Raw genomic sequence first — 23,024 nt, forward strand, 5'->3', positions numbered from 1 at the left:
TTTTTTTTTTTTTTTTTAAGATTCCAGATATATGAGTTAGCATACGGTATTTGTTTGGAAATTCTTATGAGTGATTTTTATAGGGAGAAGGGGATATTTTTAAAGTTTGATTTTTTAATTTCATTGAAGTATATGTACAAAGAATGTGCAAAAATAACATTTGCAAGTTGATTAATATTAAATACAAAGTGAGACAACCTGGATAACCAGCACTTACAAAGAAGGACATGACCTGAACCCTATAAGCAGTCATGCACAGCCTCTGAATCAATAGCCCACCCCCCTCCTTAATTTTAATGCTTTTTAATTATTTTGCATTTGACAATTTTCAATTTTGTGCATTTCTAAGTTCTTTACTGACTTTTACTTTTCTAATCAGGAAAAGTTAAAATGTTATGTGCAAAACTAAAAACAAATTTTTGTTGTTTTCCTTTGCTTTTAACAAAATCCTTTCAATTAAGAATAGTTATTTCTTGATAAACTGTGATACTCTGCTTTAGCTACTATGTTTGGCTGGACTGTAGGGACAGAAGACAAGGTGTCAACTGTAAACAAACAAAACACCTTAATGACTCCAAGGCTGGTGGGATACTATCAATCTCATCAGCAGCACTAGTGGCACCCACACCTACTGACATTTACCTCTGCCATGTAACTGGGCCTCCCTCCTGGCAAATAATGTCAAACTCAAACCTTAAAAAAAAAAAAAAAATCACGTGAACTCTATATATGTAGAATAGAGGAAGATTCTCATGGGTGTTACAGGAGTATCTGTCCTGCATTTAGTCATTACATTTTGATGAAATTTATCCTGTTATCACTGAATCTGTGTTATAATTAGTTGGGCTAAGCTGAGGCCCTAGTTTTTGATGCTGTGACAGCAGTGCTATGGATTCAAGCTAACATTTTACTCAGTGGAAATCATAACATGCTCTTTCTCAAAACTGCTGTCTTCTTGCTTTTTAAAATACAGATCCTCCTACTCCCAACAGGTCAGAGCAGTAGATTTTAATAACAAAATTATGAGTTTAGAAAGGAGCTCTATTTGAAACAATCAAACCTGGCCCCCTTGGTCTACAAGGAATAATTGTAACAGAGCATTCTCACATATTATGGCCTTGACTTATTTCTGTTCTAGCTATTCTCCTTTGCCCTCTCCCCCACTTAAGAACTGAACTTCAGGAGCTGAGGTCCAGGCTACATACCCTGGTTCAGTATCACATATAACTCAACAGCCCACAGGTCGCTTTCTTGTTTCCTGGAAAGAGAAGGCAGGCTTGTCTGTCAAACTGGTGAACTCCCACGGTTTCCCAGAGTGTAAGCTGAAAGAAAATCTCTTTGCAATAGCCCTTTTCTTGCCAGAACTAACATAATGGAGAGCATGTAAACAGCTGGCTGGATGGATTGTCATGGGGGTGAAGCAAAGCAAGAGCGGCTTTCACTCAGACAATGGAATCCATACTCTCTATGCAAATGTCCTGGCTTCTGTTTCTGGGGCTTTTTACACTTCAGGGTGTGCAGTCTCATAATGCCCTCTCACTGCCCACAAGGTCAGAGCATGGGGCTCTCAGGTCTCTACCAGAGGATTTCAATTTCACTGACTTTAGGTGACCTTTGCTTCAAAGCAAAAGCTAAACTCTAGAGCTGAATTTTCAGGGGGAGTTTTTTGTTTGCCTTTTACCCTTCCCTTTCTAGACTCTCCAAGATGGGTTTAATGCTAGCTCTACCAAGGCTTTTGGTAAACCAACTGAACATTATGGCTCTAAAAAATATGTAGTTAATTATATATTACTGCAAGCACTGTGCTGAGGAATGATCACATTGTCTTACAAATATGCACTGTGTGAATAGTAACAAAAGAAAACACAGAGAGGCAAGAGAATGGTGCCAGGTTGGGCCGTTGTGTTGTCAATCTTTTTTTGTAAGTAAAAATGTGACGCGAGATTGTGATGGGAACTTTTGAATTTCATGTTTTTCTTTCCTTCAGTACTAAATTGTCGATGTTGAAATAGTGTCCAGTTTTTAAAAAATATTCTCTACAACAAAATGTACCAACAGAGTAAGATTCTGTCATTTGCTTTAAAGGCAGAGATCTAAATTCAAAAGAAAATAGCAGCTGAATGCCACCCTTATTACAGTGAATGACTATATGTGTATTTTCTTTAGTTCTTTGGACATGAAAATATCTGTTGCTTAATTCCAGGGATTTTTCAAATGTTTAAATAAAAAATTATATTTTGTTCATATTTAGTTATAGAAATCCTGAGGTGGTGTTTATGTAATAGAAAATACTCTGTTGTAAAGGAAATACTTCAGTAATCAAATGTTGCCAAGGATATGGTTGTTAGATATCATGGGGAAAAAAAATCCAGATGGTTGAGAACACGTTTTATTTATAATGTGTAGTGTTTATTATGAGGATGAAAAATTTTTTTATTAAATTTGTGCTACCTAAATATACTGAATGTGAAACTATTAGTTTTATTTTGTAAGCAATTAAATAACTATTGAATGTTCCTACCATGTGCCAGATATAGTACAGTAGCAAAGAACTCACAACCTGAGCCACAATATGGACTGAGAACTTACTATCATATATAAGAACTCTTAGAAGAGTGTATAATATTCTAGTTGGTGTTGGAAATAGAAAAATGAAAACGGGGCCTCCCACCTCAAAGAATATGATTTAATAGGAGAGATGAAACATACGCAAGTAAAATATAAAACGAGTATGGTAATGCAAAAAGAGGTTGAAGTGCTCAAAGAAAGTAGAGCAGTTAGAAAAAAAATTCTGGCTTTACGGACAGTATTGATTTCATCAAATAAGTGACAGCTGTATCAGATATTTGAAGGACCAGTAAAAGATCTCAGTAGGAGGAGATAAGGGATAGAGTACTTTTGGCAGGTGGAACAGCATAAGAATTACTCTTACTTGGCCAAATCACATATGGAGTATTACAGTCAATTGTAAGCACTGACCTTTATGAAAAAATATGACAAAATTGACACGTTGTACAGAAGAGAGTAGCCAGGATGCAAGGTTATTTAAAAATCATGTGATATGGTGAATAATGGTTCTGAAGATACTTATCCTAGAATAAGAGAGAATTAATTAAAGGAGGTGTGATAGCTATCATCACATACTTGAAAATCATAATGTGAAAGAGGAATTTGCCATAGTCTGCATGGTTCCAGAAGCAGAACTAGTATCAATAGTAGGAACTAGACAGGGATAGACTTCAACATAACAAATATATTTCTAACAGTAAAAACGCTCTGAAAATGGAAGGAACAGCGTCGAAGGAAGACTTTGAAGGAAGGTAGCAGGGATAGTGGGTGAAGCCACATCACCAAAGTCCCACTCTTACAAGTTGTATAATCACTGCTGCTTAACCTGTCTAAGCTTCTATTTCTTCATCTCTAAAATGGGAAAATTAATTAATTTTCATAGGGCCATTGTGAGTATTTGGTGAGTGCTTAACCTATATAGTGCCTGACATCGATGTTCTATAAATTTAGCAAGCCAAGGGTTGGGCGGTCTCTCAACAAAGTCATTATAGATGCAGATTGCAGCACAAAATGATAGTTCAAACCTAATCAAACTGGTGATCCCTCTACTTATTTGATTCTAAAGCAAATAAATTAAGAAAGTAGAGTTATTTAGAGATAGTGAAGTTATACAAATTTTAAAAAAATAGGACATAAAGCTGATGGCTGCAAAAACAGAGGCGTTTTAAGAGCCGTAGGATGAATTGAGGTAGTGTTAAGTGCCAACAATGCCAAGAAAGTTCCTCACACTACAAGAAACGGTATTAAATGGTAGACAGATGTCAAGAAGTAGTACAATGGGCTTTGTGAAAAGGTGGCTCATTGGTAACTTTCCAAAGAGCTTATTTCAGAAGTCAGATTACAATAGATGAAGAGATGACTAGAGTTGAGGATATGGAAGTAACTAGTGAACTGTACACTCATGAGAAGTGTATTTAGCACGTATCAGACACTCTTTTAAACAATTAATTTGGTAGTTAAAAGAAGCTGGAAAACACTGTTCTATAGACTGAGAAAAAGGATTCACTAGGTAGCAAGAGATCAAGCTTCAGGAGAAGAAATACTCAGTGGGTAATTGATAAATAGAATCAGTTCTGGAATTAGACATTTCTCCAAGAAGTTCTGGTTCATTTTGATGGGAACAATATATAGACACCACAACCTGGGCACTAGGAATAATCTTTATTATATGGGTATCCTTATTTCTAGGCTTGTTCAGTGAAAATATAAATATAGATTAATATATAGATATAGATGCAGATAGTACACAGCGTATCATAAATAAAATTTTCAATGTTTGTCTCTACCAACCTACTTTATTTATCTACCTACCTACCTACACCCCCCAGTTTGAATCCATCTCCTACAGTAATGAAAATAAAAACAAAAATAATTAAATGGGACCTAATTAAACCTAAAAGCTTTTGCACAGCAAAGGAAATGATAAACAAAAGACAACCTACAGAATGGGAGAAAATGTTTGCAAACAATATGGCTGACAAAGGATTAATTTCCAAAATACACAAACAGCTCATGTAACTCAGTAATAAAAAAAACAAATAACCCAACCAAAAAATGGTCAGAAGAACTAAATAGACATTTATCTAAAGAAGACGTACAGATGGCCAACAGGCATATGAAAAAATGCTCAACATTGCTGATTATTAGAGAAATTCAAATCAAAACTACAATGAGGTATCACCTCATACCAGTCAGAATGGTTGTCATTAAAAAGTACACAAATAATAAATGCCAGAGAGGGTGCTGAAAAAAAGGAACACTCCTACACTGTTGGTGGGAATATAAATTGCTCCAGCCACTATGGAAAACAGTATGGAGTTTCCTCAAAAAACTAAAAATAGAGATACAATATGACATTTTCTTTCTGAAACATATCCTTCAGCACCTTCTTTAGTAAAAATTTGCCGGTCCTCACTCAAGTTTTTCTTTAATTTGACATGAATTTACTCCATTCTTGATCTTGAATGATCATTTTCTTGAGTACGAATTCTAGTTGAAAGTTATTATCCACAACTTCTTTTAAGGTATCATTTCATTGTTTTCTGTCTTCTATTGTTGCTGATAAAATATTAGTTGCCAGTCTGATTATTGCTTCTTTTTAGGCAATTCTTTTTTTTCTCCCTGGCTGATTTTAAGAATCTAACTTGAAGTTTCACTATGTCTATGGTGGATTTCTTTTTTATCTTTCTTGGTTTAAGTTAAGCTCCCCTCCTCTGCCTGTGGATTAGCAAATTTCATCCATTCTCAAACTTTAAATATATTCCACCAAATAATATTCCTCATTCTCTAAAAGAATTCTAAGTAGATATATGTTAGACCTTCTTGTAATATATAATATTAACTATTGTCATCTCTTAATCTCTTTTATTATTTCCATTGCCTTGTTTCTCTATGTTACACATAAGATACTTTCTTTCACATAAGATATGTCTTCCAGTGTATTAATTCTATGTTTGAAATCTTAATTGAATTTTTAATTATAATAATTATATCTTTGTTCTCATAAGAAAATGAAATTTCGTCATTTGCAGTAGTAACATGGATGGACTTGGAAAGCACTATGCTAAGTAAAATAAATCAGACAGTAAGACAAATATGAGAGCAATATAGGGGCAGGGTATTAAGAGATACAAACTATTAGGTATAAAATAAGCTATAAGGAAGGAGAAAAAGATGGCAGCGAAGTAGAGGGACGTGGAATGCATCCCTCTCCACAGATGCATTGGGAATGCACGGAAGGACGCAGTAATTCCCATAGAGAACCAGCTGAACACCAGCAGATGGCCTTGGACACCAGAAAGGACTGCAAGGAGCCCGACATAACCGGTAGGGAGGCATCTATGACGGCTCAAAGAGGGTGAAGCGGTGGAGCTGAGGCAGACGGGAGGGAGTGGGAAACATATGGAGGGTCCGCAGCACAGCTCAGTGTTCCCGGACCGAGACGTTGATTCACAGCTGAAAAGAGGGTCCAGGAGCGGGAGCATGGGAACCGGAGAGCTGGTTCAGGGTGAGAAATATTGTTGCCAGTAAGGTGAAGGACCGAGAGGACAGGAGAGAAGAGATCCGCGGCGAGGAGTGCCCGTCCCTGAGAGCTGCCCGGCCATGATGGCGGTTGGAGGCTGCGGGGATCACAGGCGGTGGGGAGGAGCCGCGCGCATAGCCTCTCTCTCTCTTTCAGCACCTCTGCAACAGGCAGTGGAGAGACGCCCCGTGGGCCACCTAAGGTGCTCAGGGATAACAAGTACCCTCAGGCCCTTGGGCGGGGCTAGATTAAAACCCCTTGGAATGCCTGAAGCAGGGAGGCTGCCAGGAAAAAAAAAAACAAAAAACCGAGGCCCAACTCTAAGACTTTCTGTTTACACTTGAGCCACCAGCATCCCTCTGCAACAGGCACCTCCAAGCCCGACTGAAACAACAGTGCGCCACTGCTCGCTCACTCCTAGGGAAAGAAGCCACTATTGTACCCTCTCCCTCCCCACACACTGACGCTTACAGATGGACAATAAAGGAACCTCTGCTGGTCACAGAATAATTCAAAGAAACCCAAGGCAAGTAGAAGGACACTTACAGCTGAGACTCTAAGGAAACAGAAATATTAGTATCAATCCTATTGAACTGGTCCATTCTGGGATCAGTTCTAGATTTTTTTTTTTTCTCTTTTTTTTTTTCCTTTATTAATTACGATCTTAGTCCTAAGGGATTACAAATTTTAAAACATAATTTTTTTAATAATATCTTTTATTCTATTTTTATTTTTTTGACTTTTTATATACTTCTATATCTACCTAAGTTTTTGGTAGTACAGACAATATATCTCTCATACCTTCCTTTCATCCCTATCTTTTATACATTTTTATTCCTTTCTTTTTATTTGCATATTTCCAATCACACTACGCTCCTCTGTTCCCCTTTCTTCCAGCCATTTTAAGTTTATTTTATCTTAACATACTTATAAGCAACACTATCGATCTGCTCAGACTCCTTGCTCTATTCTCCAGATGACGCACTGCCTTCGTATTTAATATTAGGTTTTTGTCTTTATCTTAGTTCTTAGTACAGTTGTCTAATTTCATTCTGAGAATCACCATTCTGTCTGGTAGTACTCTAGCTCTTTTCTATATTTGATCCTAGCTTACAAAATCTCCCTGGATTAGTGTGTGTATGTGTAAGGTGTTATTTGTTTGTTTGTTTGCTTTTGCTTCTGTCTCTGATTTGTTCTGTTTCAGTTGTCAATTTCTGTTGGGTTTCTCTTTGAATCTGATAGCACACTGGGGTTCTGTCAGGTCTTTCCAGAGCCTTATGTCCTAATGGATTCAGTAATTGTGTGTCTTATATATGTATGTATTTCCTAGACTTGGTATTTGTTTAATCCAATACTTGGACATTAGTCTGAGGCTTGGGCAGTCTTCTATAAACACCTCTATCACCAGGACAAGCAACCCCAAAAGTTTGCACAACCATGAGGAAACAAAGAAACACCATGCAGGCAAAGGAGCAGGAAAAAACCCACAAGACCAAATAAATGAGGAGGAAATAGGAAAAATGCCTGAAAAAGAATTTAGAGTAATGATAGTAAAAATGATACAAAATCTGGATAACAAAATAGAGAAAGTACAAGAAACAGTTCATAAGAACTCAGAAAAACAAACAGCAATGGATAACAAAATAACTGAAATTAAAAATACTCTGGATGCTATAACCAGCAAAATGACTGAGGCAGAAGAACGAATAAGTGAGTTGGAAGATAGAATGGGGGAAATAAACGCCACAGAGCAGGAAAAAGAAAAAAGAATAAAAAGAATAAAAGACAGTCTCAGAGACCTCAGTGATAACATTAAGCATAACAACATTCGAATCATAGGCGTCCCAGAAGAAGAAGAAAACAAGAAAGGGTCTGAGAAAATATTTGAAGAGGTTATAGTGCAAAACTTCCCCAACATGGGAAAGGAAATAATTAACCAAATCCAAGAAGCACAGAGAGTCCCATACAGAATAAACCCAAGGAGAAATACACCAAGACACATATTAATCAAACTAACGACAATTAAACACAAAGAAAAAATATTAAAAGCAGCAAGAGAAAAGCAACAAATAACATAAAAGGGAAAACCCATCAGGATAACAGCTGACCTTTCTACAGAAACTCTGCTGGCCAGAAGGGAATGGCAGGATATACTGAAAGTCCTGAAAGAGAGAAACCTACAGCCAAGAATACTCTACCCAGCAAGAATCTCATTCAGATTCAAAGGAGAAATCAAAAGCTTTCCAGACAAGCAAAAGTTAAGAGAATTCAGCACCACCAAACCAGCCTTACAACAAGTGCTAAAGGAACTTCTCTAAGTAGGAAACGCAAGAAAAGGAAAACACCTACAAATACAAACCCAAAACAATTCAGAAAATGGTAATAGAAGCACACATGTCAATAATCACTTTAAATGTAAATGGATTAAATGCTCCAACCAAAAGACACAGACTGGCTGAATGGATACAAAAAGAAGACCCTTCTATATGCTGCCTACAAGAAACCCACTTCAGACCAAGGGATACATATAGACTGAAAGTAAAGGGATGGAAAAAGATATTCCATGCAAATGGAAGTCAAAAGAAAGCTGGAGTAGCAATACTCATATCAGACAAATTAGACTTGAAAGTAAAGACTATTACAAGAGACAAGGAAGGATACTACATAATGATCAAGGGATCCATTCAAGAAGAACATATCACAATGGTAAATATCTATGCCCCCAATATAGGAGCACCTCAATACATAAGGCAAATGCTAACAGCTATAAAAGGGGACATCGACAGTAACACAATTATAGTGGGAGACTTGAACACCCCACTTACATCAATGGACAGATCATCCAAACAGAAAATAAATAAAGACACACAAGCTTTAAATGACACATTAGACCATCTCCACTTCATTGATATTTATAGGACAGTCCATCCAAACACGACAGACTACATTTTCTTCTCAAGTGCACACGGAACATTTTCCAGGATAGATCACATCTTGGGTCACAAATCAAACCTCAGCAAATTCAAGAAAATTGAAATCATATCAAGCATCTTCTCAGACCACAACGCCATGAGACTAGATATCAATTACAGGGGAAAAACTGCAAAAAATACAAACACATGGAGGCTAAATAATTCACTCTTAAACAACCAAGAAATCACTAAAGAAATCAAAGAGGAAATCAAAAAATATCTAGAAACAAATGACAATGAAAACACAACAACCCAAAACCTATGGGACGCAGCAAAAGCAGTTCTAAGAGGGAAGTTTATAGCAATACAGTCCTACCTTAAGAAACAAGAAAATTATCGAACAAACAACCTAACCTTACACCTAAAGCAATTAGGAAAAGAAGAACAAAGAAACCCCAAAGTGAGCAGAAGGAAAGAAATCATAAAGATCAGAGCAGAAATAAATGAAAAAGAAAGGAAGGAAGCAATAGCAAAAATTAATAAAACTAAAAGCTGGTTCTTTGAGAAGATTAACCAAATTGATAAACCATTAGCCAGACTCATCAAGAAAAAAAGGGAGAAGAGGCAAATCAACAGAATTAGAAATGAAAAAGGAGTAGTAACAACAGACACCTCAGAAATACAAAAGATCATGAGAGACTACTACAAGCAACTATATGCCAAGAAATTGGATAACCTGGAAGAAATGGATACATTCTTAGAAAAATACAATCTTCCAAGACTGAACCAGGAAGAAATAGGAACCATGAACAGACCAATCACAAGTACGGAAATTGAGGCAGTGATTAAAAATCTCCCAACACACAAAAGCCCAGGACCAGATGGGTTCACGGGCGAATTCTGTCAAACATTTAGAGAAGAGCTAACATCTGTCCTTCTCAAACTCTTCCAAAATATTGCAGAAGGCAGAACACTCCCAAACTCATTCTACGAGGCCACCATCACCCTGATACAAAAACCAGGCAAAGATGTCACAAAAAAAGAAAACTACAGACCAATATCACTGATGAATATAGATGCAAAAATCCTCAACAAAATACTAGCTAACAGAATCCAACAGCACATTAAAAAAATCATACACCATGATCAAGTGGGGTTTATCCCTGGGATGCAAGGATTCTTCAATATATGCAAATCAATCAACATGATACTTCATATCAACAAATCGAAGGATAGAAACCATATGATCATCTCAATAGATGCAGAAAAAGCTTTTGACAAAGTTCAACATCCATTTATGATAAAAGCTCTCCAGAAAATGGGCATAGAAGGAAACTACCTCAACATAATAAAAGCCATATATGACAAACCAAAAGCCAACATCGTTCTCAATGGGGAAAAACTGGAAGAATTCCCTCTAAGAACAGGAACAAGACAAGAGTGCCCACTCTCACCATTAGTATTCAACATAGTTTTGGAAGTTTTAGCCACAGCCATCAGAGAAGAAAAAGAAATCAAAGGAATCCAAATTGGAAAAGAAGAAGTAAAATTGTCACTCTTTGCAAATGACATGATATTATATATAGAAAACCCTAAAGACTCTACCAGAAAACTGCAAGCACGAATTGATGAGTTTAGTTAGGCAGCAGGATACAAAATTAATGCACAGAAATCTCTTGCATTCCTATACACTAACAACGGAAGAGCAGAAAGAGAAATTAAGGAAACTCTCCCACTCACCATTGCAACAAAAAGAATAAAATACCTAGGAATAAACCTGCCTAAGGAGGCAAAAGATCTGTATGCAGAAAACTTTAAGACATTGATGAAAGAAATCAAAGACGACACAAACAGATGGAGACACATACCATGTTCCTGGATTGGAAGAATCAACATTGCGAAAATGACTGTACTACCCAAAGCAATTTACAGATTCAATGCAATCCCGATCAAATTACCAATGCCATTTTTCACAGAGCTAGAGCAAGAAATCTTATGATTTGTATGGAAACGTAAAAGACCCCGAATAGCCAAAGCCATCTTGAGAAGGAAAAATGGAGTTGGTGGAATCAGGCTTCCTGACTTCAAAGTATACTACAAGGCCATAGTGATCAAGACAGTATGGACTGGCACAAAAATAGAAAGGAAGACCAATGGAATAGAACAGAGAACTCAGAAGTAATCCCAAACACATATGGGCAGCTTATCTTTGACAAAGGAGGCACGAATATACAATGGAAAAAAGACAGCCTCTTCAATAAGTGGTGCTGGGAAAATTGGAAAGCAACATGTAAAAGAATGAAATTAGAACACTTCCTAACACCATACACAAAAATAAACTCCAAATGGATTAAAGACCTACATGTAAGGCCAGACACTATAAAACTCCTAGAGGAAAATATAGGCAGAACACTCTATGACATACATCAAAGCAAGATCCTTTTTGACCCACCTCCTAGAATCACGGAAATAAAATCAAGAATAAACAAATGGGACCTCATGAAACTTAAAAGCTTTTGCACAGCGAAAGAAACCATAAACAAGACTAGAAGGCAACCCTCAGAATGGGAAAAAATAGTTGCCAACGAAACAACGGACAAAGGATCAACCTCCAAAATATACAAGCAGCTCATGCAGCTTAATACCAAAAAAGCAAATAACCCAATCCACAAATGGGCAGAAGACCTAAATAGACATTTCTCCAAAGAAAACATACAGATGGTCAACATACACATGAAAAGATGCTCAACATCACTAATCATCAGAGAAATGCAAATCAAAGCCACAATGAGGTATCACCTCACACCAATCAGAATGGCCATCATCACAAAATCTGGAAACAACAAATGTTGGAGAGGGTGTGGAGAAAAGGGAACTCTCCTGCACTGTTGGTGGGAATGTAAGTTGGTACAGCCACTATGGAAAACAATTTGGAGGTTCCTTCAAAAACTACAAATAGAACTACCATATGATCCAGTAATCCCACTCCTGGGCATATACCCAAAGAAAACCATAATCCCAAAAGAAACATGTACCATAATGTTTATTGCAGCACTATTTCCATTAGCCAGGACATGGAAGCAACCGAAATGCCCATCAACAAGTGAATGGATAAAGAAGATGTGGCATATATATACAATGGAATATTACTCAGCTATAAAAAGGGATGAGATGGAGCTATATGTCATGAGGTGGATAGACCTAGAGTCTGTCATACAGAGTGAAGTAAGTCAGAAAGAGAAAGATAAATATTGTATGCTAACTCACATATACGGAATCTAAAAATGGTACTGATGAACTTAGTGACAAGAACAAGGACACAGATGCAGAGAATGGACTGGAGAACTCGAGGTTTGGGGGGGGCAGGGGATGAAGGGGAAGCTGAGACAAAGCGCGAGAGTAGCAAAGACATAGTACCAAGTGTAAAATAGATAGCCAGTGGGAAGTTGTTGTATAACAAAGGGAGTTGAACTTGAGGATGGAAGATGCCTTAGAGGACTGGGATGGGGAGGGTGGGGGGAATCGAGGGAGGGTGGGGGGGAGTTGAGAGAGTGAGGGAATATGGGGATATGTGTATAAAAACAGATGATTGAACTTGGTGTACCCCCCAAAATAAAAAAAAATAATATAAAATAAAAAAAACAGCTCTACCAACCCCCCCCCCCCCAAAAAAAAGGTATAAGAATATGTTGTACAGCACAGGGAATATAGCCAATATTTTATAATAGGTATAAATGAAGTATAGCCTTAAAAATTTTGAATCACTGTATCACTAATATATGTTGTAGAACTATACTTCAATTAAAAAATAAAAAAATAAAAAATTATTTTTCTAAAACACTTTCCAACAACTGTTATTTTCTGTTTTCAAAAGAATATTAATATTTATTTTTTTCTGTTTATAAATGCATTTATATTTTATTTGATCAAACTATTAGTCATAGCATTTAACAAAAGCAAGGACATGTATTTTAAATCATATGAATTTTGAAGTTTCATGTTGGAATCATTTTTAAGTTTTAAATGTATCTGCTATACTAAATCTTTGAAATCTAGTAGATATTTCACACTTGAGAAACATCTTAAGATTAGACCATCCACATCTCAAGTGCTAATAGTACATGTGGCTAGTGTCTCTCCTGGATAACAGAGAACTAAGAGGTAGAGAATTAAGCTTTTATGACAATTATTGATACTTGCAGACTCCCAAAAGAAACTTTGAGGTAAAGTGCTGTTTATCTGAAAATTTAAGAGTACTTCTTCTCAATTTCAAAAATTTCAGGTGGTATTTTGCAAAATTACAACTTTTTAACAGTAAAAAAAAAATCTAGCCAGTATACACTGTTTTAATTGGCATTCAAATTTGATATAAAGTAAAATTCTTATTGAAAAAGAAATTACTCAGAAAGAGTTGCTTCTAAAACTACAGGACTAGATAATTTGAGGGACTTTCCTGTAACAATATGAGTATATATTAAATTACAAGAAATATATTTTGTAATGAAATGCTAAAAATTATGTAGAAAAATCATTAAGACAAGCAAAGAGTAAACATGAAATCACAGTCATACTGGGGACAAAGAGCATATAAGCTCAATACTGGGAAACCCATCTAACCTTGGTACTACTTCAGATTAGGAAATGTAATCTTGATATCTACTGTTAAATCAACACTCTCAGAGTACATTAATGAGGTCCTGGTTAAGTAATACCTCTTCGCTCCCAACAAACAAACAAAAATTCTTTTTTCAAAAAAAAGTATCCTCCATTTGGTTTCTCAGGATACCCACAGATTCAGTTCAATCAAATATGAACTCACGATGAAAAAATAAAAGGCCAAATAAACAGCAAATACCCATGACTGCATGACAGCTATGAGGATAAATAATTTGAGCCCTAAAAACTTCAGACCCTCGAATTATTAGATATATTATATAACATAAGAAAGATTAAGAAAGTAACAGATGCATTTTTTAAATAAACAAAGCATAAGAAAATACATTTTTTAAAAAAACCCAGTGTGGAAGAAAAAGAACAAAACAATACGCTACAAAACAACCAACAGATGGATCACTGAAGAAATCAAAGAGGAAATCAAAGAATACCTAGAAACAAATGAAAACAAAAACACAATAATTTAAAACCTATGGGATGCAGCAAAAGTGGTTCTAAGAGGGAAGTTTATAGCAATACAAGCTTACCTCAGGAAACAAAAAATCTCAAATAACCTGAACTTACACCTAAAGGAACTAGAGAAAGAAGAACAAACAAAACCCAAAGGTAGTAGAAGAAAAGAAATCATAAATATCAGAGCAGAAATAAATGAAATAGAGCCTAAAAAAATAGAAAAGATGAAACTAAAAGCTCATTCTTTGAAAAGAAAAATAATTTTTAAAATGTGGGCATCTTATTTTGTGTAAATGTGTATTTTCAAGGAATAAGTGCAATCAAATACATCTAAAATTTCACTATTGTGTATGGGTTCACTCATGTAACAAGGAGTGAACTCATGAATTGGGGTAGTACTAATATCTGTGGGAAGATGTGGGATTAGGGAGGCATTTCAGAAATATTACCAGCAGACCTTGGTGAGCAGTGGAGAGATGAGAAGGAGAACTCAAAGATGATGCTAGGAGTGGAATTAACTTACGTGACTGAGAAAGAATGGCAGGTTAATATATTATGTAATGACAAAATCTATATGGGAATGAGAGATTAATTATTTAATCTAAACTTTAATTACATTTTAAATCAATCTCTCATCTCTAAGTCCAATGGCTGCAACTAGGTACAGAGTCTAAAGAGTTAGCTCTATTATCTTCTGTCTTATCAATATATATGTATTGAGATGACACCACATATTTTATAAACATTATAATTATAGTGCATTAATTCTTGTATTTACACATGCTCCAGGAGATGAAGCACTTAATTATTAGTCAATAAAACTAGTTTCTAGACTTAGAGCTTCTTCGGTAGTTTAAGAATCACTGTCTATAATAACACTTCAAGAATCATCCTCTATATCCACATCTGTGAAATGGGATTATATGTGGTTCTTCAGCCTCTGCTATAATTTAATGTAAATGTATGTGAAGTTACACTGAAATCTTTGGGAACAAGTTGCTGTGTATGGTTTTTCAACATTGTAATATATTTATGCCTGCTGTGATTTGCTCTACTATATGTAAGGTATCATTCTTAACAAATTGCCTCTTAGAGTCTGGGTCTCTCTCTCTCTCTCACACATACACACACACCATCATAACACTTATCTAGTGACAATTATTTCAAGTGTTTATATTTCACCCCTCGTAGCTTACATGGTTTAAATAAGGCTATATTCCTTTTTTTTTTTTTCAATTATTTAAGTTCAAATACCCCGTCACTTGCTTAACCTTAATGTTATAATGGTACAGTTGTATTTAAGAATTTTTTATGCAATCCTTATTTTTTCCTATTATTATATTCATGCATTTTGAATGGATGATCTGTAAGTCTAACTACTCTAAGAACATATGAGAAAGTGTATTTCATATTTCTAACTCCTCGTTTGTAAGAGTTATAGAGATGGTGGATGAATTTGCAAGTTAAGTATAAAAAGTTGCTTGTAAAATTTATAAAATCTTCTTGACAATTTATCATCATTATGATACTACATCTTTTCCAAGCACATTAATTTACTGAAATGATAATAGCAGTGAAAATTTAGAAATATCCATATTTCTCCATTGCTCACTGAAGTGAAAAACCTGTTGTATAACAGAGCCAGCAGAAAAGAGTTGCAGTGTTCATGTAATTTACTGGAAGCTCCCAATCATGATTAGCTATAACTGATAAAAATAAACAATTTAAAGTCTATTCCAATTGATGTTAGGTGCCCCTGTATTAGGATTTTAAGGCTTTATTCTTATCTATTATCTAGGGGAAAATGGTGGGCTGATTACAGTCTTCTGCTTAATTTCTATTGAACTAATTATCATTGTCATTAACATTTATTCATATACTTAGCAAACATTTATTGAGCTCCTACTATGTGTCTAACAGGGCTGTAGGCACCAGGAACATAGTAAGCACAAGACAAATTACCATCTCATAAAGATTATATTCTAGTAATGCTTATCACTTACATAGTTTAAATAAGGCTATCTTCCAATTTGTTTTTCAATTGTGGAACTCAGACAATAAATACATAAAGAAATAACATAATTAGATACCAAAAAGTGATATAATGGAGAATAATAAGGGGTAGTGTAACAGAAGTAGGCTAGTGTGGCTAGACTGGAATAAGGGTGGCTGTCAGTGCCTGGAAATGATCAGGAAGAGACGGGCTAAAGTCAGGTTCCGTGATGAAGTAGGGCATGAAAAGGAATTTGAATTGTGTTCTATTGGAATGGGAAGTCAGAGGAGGGCTCTGATGATTGGAATATAAACACTTTTGTGTTTGTTTAGAATCTAGATTCTAACAGCCAATTTGTAAAAAATGAACCCTAACTGTATAGTAAGCCACAAATCAGGTCTCTCTGGTTCATGAAAAGAATGATATGATCTGAGTTAAATTTTATAAAAATCCCTCTGGTTCATCTTGACTAGGAGGGTGAAGGTTAAGAGAGAAAAAAGACCAGTTAGTCCAGGTTTGAATTAAGGTGGTTTGTAAAAGTAATAAAAAGTGGATGTAGAATATATCTTGAAGGGAGAACCAGCTGGATTAGGTTATATGTGAATGACACATATCCACATTATATGTGGATTACATACAATGCGAGGTACACAGGAAAAAAGATCAGTTAAAGATACCCGTGACACAGGAATCCCACTCTTAGGCATATACCCAGAGAAAGTCATAATTCAAAAAGATGCATGCACCCCAGTGTTCATTGTAGTACTATTTATAATAGCCAGGACTTGGAAGCAACCTAAATGTCCATCAAGAGAGGAATGGGTAAAGAAGATGTAGTATGTATATGTACAATGGGATATTAGCCACAAAAAAAGAATTAAATAATGCCATTTGTAGCAACATGAATGGACTTAGAGATTACTGTACCAAGTGAAGTAAGTCAGACAGAGAAAGACAAATATTATACGATATCACTTATATGTTGAATCTAAAAAAAGACACAAACTTATTTACAAAACAGAAAGAGACTTACAGACACAGAAAGCAAACTTATTGTTACCAAAGGGGAAAGGGGGTAAGGGATAAATTAGCAGGTTGGGATTAACATATATACACTACTACATATAAAATAGATAACCAACAAGGACCTACTGGATAGCGCAGAGAACTACACTCAAAATTTTGTAATAACCTTTTGTAATAACAATATTTTATATGGGAAAAGAATCTGAGAAAGGAGATATATATATATATATCACTGTGCTGTACACCTGAACCTAATACAACATTGTAAATCAACTATACTTCAATAAATTATATATATATTATCTTTTAGATATATATACTATATCCCTTGCATGACTTCAACTAAAATAAGAGTCCAGCTCATCACATCATCACAATAAATCTTCTTATAAAATATATATTTTATGTAATACACACATACACACACATATATACACCAATGCACACACACAGATTTATTGATCTCCAACTCTGTGTTAGGCTGTCTACCAAATATTTTGTATTTAACCTATGTTAAATTTAATAATTTAATCTATATAACAACACTGTAAGATGGATGTTTTCATCTTCATAGATGAAGAGGCTGAGACCTGGTGGAAGTTGTCTCTTGACCAAGGTCTCATAATTGATCAGTGGCAGAAGTGGGATACCCAGTCAGATGTGCCTGAATCCAAACCTGTGCTCCAAACATCCAAGAACTTTGATGTTTTTCAATGTCTTCTCTAGAAGACCAAAGAGAAATTCAACCTAAATAACAGTTTTTTTGTCAATTTGGCATCTGTATTTATGAATTAAAAAGCATTTAAATAATCAAAGGATTTTATAATTTCAAATATAAATGAAAACTATCCATTATGCAAATGATGTTTCAATGATTATTTAATAATATAACCAGAAAACTGCATCTTCTAAAAATGTGTCTCTAACCCATATGCAAACCTTGGTGCTCAATAATAATGAGCATTAGGGGGGAAAAAAACCTAGTATATTTAGTGCATAATGAACAGTGTAAGTTTTAATAAAATAAATATACATATGTTAGTGTCCTTCATATTTATATACAAAGTAAAAAGTGAAATTAATAAGAGCACATTTTCAGGAAGTGACTCAGAATCTACTTAATAAGAAATGTGCAAGACCACTGTTGGTGAATCCATGAATTCTACTGATACTCGTTAAGTCTTATATGACAATATTTAGCACCACAGGGTCAAACTCCTGATTTTAATATAGTAATGCAACTATATCACAATTCAATAATTGGAAAATATGGGAAAAAGGATTTGATAATTTAATCAGAATTTTTTAAATTGTGAGATTAGGCAGGAAAATTCTAGAAAAGCATAAGTGTCATTCACTAACAGATATTCACTTGCATTATCTCTAAAATTTTATAACTTCAAAATGTTACATAAATGGAGCCATACAGTATGTAATCTCTGGGGACTGGCTTTTTTTTTACACAACATATTTTCCCAACAGTATAAATCAACTAAACTTCTAAAATTTAAAACGTAGTTTAAAAAAACAGTTAAAATCATATCCTGACATTTTATGCTGCAAATTCATTACACTGGATAAATTCCTTATGGGCTTATTATTTAAGTATTAAAAATATAAAATATATTTGAAGTATATATTGAATACTGAAATATGCAAAGAAAATTCAGGTGATGAGTTTTTATAATTGTGGGGTATGAAATGACTTCCCTAGCACAGAAAACATGAATCATGTTTACGTTTTTAGCTATCAAGATTTACCTTTCATGTATTAAAAAAATTACTAATCAATAAGGAAATAAATACTTCAATAAAAACAGCACAAGTATTGACTGAGTACTTTATAATTAGGAAAATATTCATTTTCACTTGTGATCAGAAAAACACAAATTAAAACAATTAATGGGATTCCATTTTTACTCACATATAACAGATACAGAAGATTTTATCATCTCCAGTATTGATGAGACTATAGAAGTCAATTGGTTTCATATATTTATAGATTAGTATTATTTTTATAAAGCGCCATCTGGAGGTGTAGCTCTTAAGACACGAGTACATGTACTGAACTGAAACTTCTGTTCAGTTTATTTAGTATGAGCTCCTGAAGATGTTATACTCTTCAACAACTAAGTTGATTATAATGATGAACATTCAGGCATCCTAAAAGATAACTGCAATTCCCTGTATAGATGTGAGAAGTCCATATAAATAGGCCCCTATTGGATTTAAATAAGAATTTTAAAAAATCACTGCTTATCTTCCAGTTCAAATAATCAGATCTTTATTGGACAAATGGCTTCTACAAAGCACAATAGTACTGATGTCGGGGATGGAGAAAATTTCAATAGAAACCATTTTGAATAGCTTAAAATAGAATCAAGAAAATAAGATAGAGTTGCAGCAAATAATTGGAAAATGTGTAACATCACAACAGTGAATGTGAAATAATGTGGAGGTGTCCTTAAGTAACTTGATTTATCTAGGAAAATATTCATAATATTTTGTTAATTTGGGGAGGCAGGGGTAACAAACAGATTTTTCCAAAAGTTTAAAGGCACCTGACTAACAGGTCAACAATGGTTAGCCCTGAATGGTGACTGCTGGTAACTTTATTTTCTTATTTTCACTAACCTATAATTTCTAATTTTTATAATTAAGATGCTATATTAATAAATATCCAAATTTTAAAATTAAAGCCCAAACTACAAAAAAGATATTTTTATTTATTAATTAAAAATTTAAGTGTTTATTAATTAATATTGATATAAAGATATAGTCTTCCCTTTTGCTGGTAGTGGTGTCTTGTTTTGTTTTTAATCAGTTATATAAACTTCTAGGAAAGATAGCAGCAAAAGGGATTACACATTCCTCTTTCAGACTGATTGAAATGACAAAGGAGAAATGAAAAATGTGGCAGCCACTTCACTGGTTTTAAAATTAGGGAATAGTGCCAAATATATACATAAAGAAGTTTCTGCCAGATATGGTGGAATTTGTATGACTAAGGTGATTATATTTCTAGTTTATAGATTATATTTCTAATCATATAATTCTACTTCTTGAGAGAGACCCAATCGTTAAGAGAAATTATAATAAATGTAGTATTGGTAAATACCTTCATAATTCACTAATTTCAACCAGCACAGGATGAAAGCACTTGGAAGCCACTTAAGGTACTGGGGCTGCTATACTTATACTCCCTTTCCTGACTTCAAAAGACCTATATAGCATTTAAGAGCAATAGTGTCTTCATTTCCACTTCTCTCTTTCTCTCTCTCTGGTCTATGTTTCCTTTAATTTCCTTCAAAGTTCAAAGAAGTTTTTAATCCAAATTTTTTTCTCTGTATTGGGGTATGCAATCAAAACACCTCGTCCCCTATCTATCTTTTGCATGCTTGATGTGTTTTCTTTTTTTTTTTTAACAAAAATTTGCACAAGTCCCACATTTAATGCCGTTATTTTTCCGTTCATTTATCTTTGAATGGATTCAAATCTATCCAAGCATGCTAAGTGGCAAGTTTAATAATACTAGAGGAGTCTTCTTGGGAGACAAGCAGGTCTCTATCTGCAGTGTTACATTATATACAGAAGAACAAAGATACGAATTACAGCAGATCTCTTGTCAGAAACTGTATAAGCCAGAAGTCTGGAGTGACAATTTTAAAGTACTGAAAGAAAAAAAACTAAACTAAACTAAACCCAGAATTCTATTAACCAGAGAAAATGTCAAAATAAAGGGGAAGTAAAGCCTCTTCTAGACAAACAAAAGCATAGAATTATGATCAGCAGAACTACTCTACAAGAAATTTTAGAGTAAGTTCTATAGGCAGAAGCAATATAATACCAGACAGAAACCTAAGTATATACAAAAAACGAAGATCTCTGGAAATGGCTAAAATGCAGGTAAATATCAGACATTTTTATTATATTTTAATTATTTTAAAATTGAATATCTAAAGTAAAAATAGTAGTGATGTATTTTGAGTTTATAGTGTATATAAAAGTAAATTGTATAAGAACAATATTACAAAAGGTGGGAGGGAGGAATGAAGATTATACTGTTGGAAGGTTCTTACTCTCAATCTGAAGTGCTATGCTATTAGAAGCTAGTTTCAGAGCTGGATGATTTGAGTTCATTCAGAATTTTAAGAGGAATATATGCAATTATACCCTACTAGGAGTGTTTCTGTCTCACTACTCAACTATAATTGTTCATTTTGAAAAAAAAAAAAGTTACACATTGTTGACATAAAAAATACTAAATTTCAGAAATGATAATAAATCATCTCTAGAAGAAATTCAAATTTAGGTTTATAATCAAGGCTTTTAAAATTTTGATCTATCACTTTCCTTGTCTTATTTGTGAATTTTACAAAAATCTGGAGAGGAAATAAGTCAGTCAAGTTCTACCAGCGAAGCCATCAAAAATCTGTTACAACATATAATGAAAGTAGTCCCCCAAAAGGTCAGATATCATTTGCATAAGAAATAAAACCACAAAAGGGAAAAAGTAAAAAAGGGGAACTGCAAAATTGAGACAAAACAGTAAGTACAGTAAAGTCTACATGTCATTACAATAATTTGTCAATGTTATCAGTTCAAGGCAAAATAAATTTGGGACCAAACTGATAAACTGTCTGAATAACCATATCACTGCAGATCTAGCCACTTAGTATGTCATTAGCTGAACACATGAATCTTGACTAACCATTCACTACTGGCCATTGACACTGAAGTTTCATGGACAATGCCAATGCTGTGCTGAGCCATAGTTTGAGGCAAAAGGAAAAATCTTTAACACTCGTCTGTCTTTATTAATTGTGATATTTTGTTCATTACATATTTTCTAGGTTAGTTTTTATTTTTATAAATTTTGCCCTATATATTATTTATCTTGATTGTTGAGTTTTTCAGCCCCTCTCTACATTTTATGTCCAAGACAAGTTTCTCTCTTATCTCATTCTAGTCCTGATAAAGGATAATCCCAGAGTATTTCCACTGCTAAAATCTTTATGTGGTGTTCTAATCGTAATATAAAACAACACAAAAAGTCATGTGATGTGATGAATGAAATTCCAAATCATATCTACTTTATATTCAGTTAATCATAGGATCCTTCATATACTGGAACTGTAATGGTTAGGAGGCATTTAAAATATGAGCTTTTGTTTTATTATGAAAAAGCAGAACATTTCTTCCCATGAATAACATAAAGGAATAAGGCCAATTAGCAGCTCAGGGTTATGCATTTCCTTGTTTCCAGAGAATAGAGGTCACTGGTTAAAAATGAAGCAGAATAAAATTTTAAATTCTCCCTCCCCCATCTCCCCCACCCAATGCCCCTGGGAGAAAGGAACTGGAAAACTGCCAATCCAGTCAATTTTTCATTGTCTAAGGGCCATTGTGAAGAGAATCTTTCAACAATACAGGAGACACAGGTCTCCACAAATGAGGATACACAGTGTGAGAAAAATTCATGCACAGGGAGCAAGTTTCTTTCACAGCCTTTCACTGGGTCTACTTTATAAAATGTATCATTGTTTATTGTGCAATAGAGCTGTGAGAATACATATTTGTCTCTCTTGATAAAGTATCTGACTCTTCTTTGAATCTATCATCCACACTTGCTATAATTGAGAGGTAGGGTTTCAATAAATATTGGTTAATTGAGATTGATAATATTCCCTAATAAAGGAATTTCTCCTAATCTATCCTAAACTCATGTAACATCTTTTGGAAAAACATTTTCAAAGAAAAGTATGATATGATACATTCTAACTGGTCCCAAGTTAGTATACAATTAACTTAGCTCATTAGGATGAGAAATTAATTCATTATTAGCTCAAGATGAGTCTTAAATATATCTAAATTA

This window comes from Hippopotamus amphibius, chromosome 6 (genome assembly GCF_030028045.1).
Source record: "Hippopotamus amphibius kiboko isolate mHipAmp2 chromosome 6, mHipAmp2.hap2, whole genome shotgun sequence".
Classification (NCBI taxonomy): Eukaryota; Metazoa; Chordata; class Mammalia; order Artiodactyla; family Hippopotamidae; genus Hippopotamus; species Hippopotamus amphibius.